Source organism: Sus scrofa, unplaced genomic scaffold (assembly GCF_000003025.6).
Source record: "Sus scrofa isolate TJ Tabasco breed Duroc unplaced genomic scaffold, Sscrofa11.1 Contig955, whole genome shotgun sequence".
NCBI classification, from domain to species: Eukaryota; Metazoa; Chordata; class Mammalia; order Artiodactyla; family Suidae; genus Sus; species Sus scrofa.
The window spans coordinates 58,541-60,507 of record NW_018085358.1 but is presented as its reverse complement, the minus strand read 5'-3'; positions in this window follow the sequence as shown (position 1 = coordinate 60,507).

The following is a 1,967-nucleotide window of genomic DNA, read 5'->3' as shown; positions in this document are numbered from 1 at the left end:
TCCTTGAACTCATTGTGTCCAGCCACAGCTCAAACCCGCACCTCCACTGCAACACGAGCCACTGAAGTGAGGTTCCTAACCCACCGTACCACAGTGGGAACTCCTGAAATAACATGACTTCATTTTATTAGATATGTCTTCTGAGTCAGAAACTCCATGCCTGGCATTTGTCCTCTTCTTTTTACTATCTGTTGTGGTTCCTTAACATTTACATGACTCTCTGTAAATTCACTTTTCAGGAGAACTTCAGGATGAAAACGGTAACTTATTTCTGAATTTTTCTTTTCTTTTTTTTTTCTGTTTTGGAGGGGTGGATATATTTCCTAGGAATAGTTATTCTCTCTTGACTTTCCTTCCTTTGCTATTGCTTCAAGTCACTGTCTTCCAGGCACTTACCACCCTCTCATTACGAGGTTTGTTAAATGAAGAGAATCAGGCTGAGAAGAATGCTCTTTGCTCCATTCCACAGGAAGCTTTCTTTTCCTGGGCCCTCCACCACGACATCTAGATGCAGTGCTCGCTGTGTTGTATTTGACATTGTCCCGGTTGTTACTGGAATGGTTCCGATTCCAACCCTGGTTGCAGGGATGAGTTTCTCCTTTGATTGCTCACACTCTGTCGACTGCCGATGCCCTGCAGAAGTTATCCTAAGACAGGCCAGTTCACGTCTGCCGATCACACTCTCAAGGGACCCAGTGTATATGGATATCGTTGCCTGACTTGTCCTGGTTATGTTCAGTTTACAACCACAGTTCTTACTCTTCATTCATTTTTATTTTACCTATTTCTTTATTATCTCACCAAGTTGACCGCCCTCTGGCATCTTTGTGTGCACTTTTTCCCCTCAAGAAATCACACTGATCATACATAGCTGAAGTCCAAAGTTGTGTTCTGAGATGATGCCACACCTCTCTGTAATACCCTAACACAAGAAATATTTTCAATCTTCATAAGCCTGTATGTGACAAAGTATTCTGGAAAGGGTGGTGGTGCTCTCAATGGAACAGAGTTTAGGGATCTGCCTCTTTAACTCAGGAGTGGACGTGACTTGAAAACGCTCCAGAAGCACTCATTCGGAGATGCGGCGCTCTGGTCACGCCTTCTTCATAAAGTTCAGAAAACCTGTCTCATACATGCACGTTCAGATATTTCCTCTCAGATGGGAGGGAGGATGCACAGTAAGCATGGGGTGAGAAACAGTTTCTCTCAGGGAAACTTTCTCTCTCCTGGATTCAGCACCCATGTGCTTTGGTTCAGAAAAGCTGCACTTCTGCATGAAGTAAAACACACACTCAAATACAACAAGGTTGCCATTTAATCAGTAGCAACAAGGTTGCCCATTTAATCAGTAGCAGTCTCGTTGTGAAAAGAGGCACCCGGAAACCTGACCGTGGATCCCCTACCCCAACAGGGTCTCGGTATAACCTCACACAGGGTTTGTGGCAACTTGACACAAGGTAGCGCCCCCGACCACCAGCATGAGAACGGACTTCCACATGCACAGCCAGCCCATGGCCATGCCAAAGCGCACAAGCAGAACAACAGGACCCTAAATATGGTCAAAGGGATCAAGACTGCTTTTGCGAACTAAACCCCAGAACGAATCGTTCTCGTTTTCTTCAGCTCATCGAAATTAACTCCATTTCCCCTCTGTTCCTTTACTGTAGACGATCTCGGAACACTGCAGTCCTCTGAGCCGATGTGTGTGCGGGTGGCTGTGGGGGTGGCTGTGGTTGTCCCTTGAAACCGCAGAGGGTTCATTTTAAATAGGAAGTTTCAATAGATCTGAATTCTCCCTCTAGTTCTCCCTCATGATGTTTACATTTACCTTTTTTTTTTTTTTTTCTTTTCTTGCAGCCAGTCTTCGGAAAACAAATGGTAACATTTCTGATATCCCATCACCCCAGTGCTCTTGAGCCCCTCTGAAGCGACTGGTTCAGCCTTTCCTCTTGTCTGCCGTTTCATCT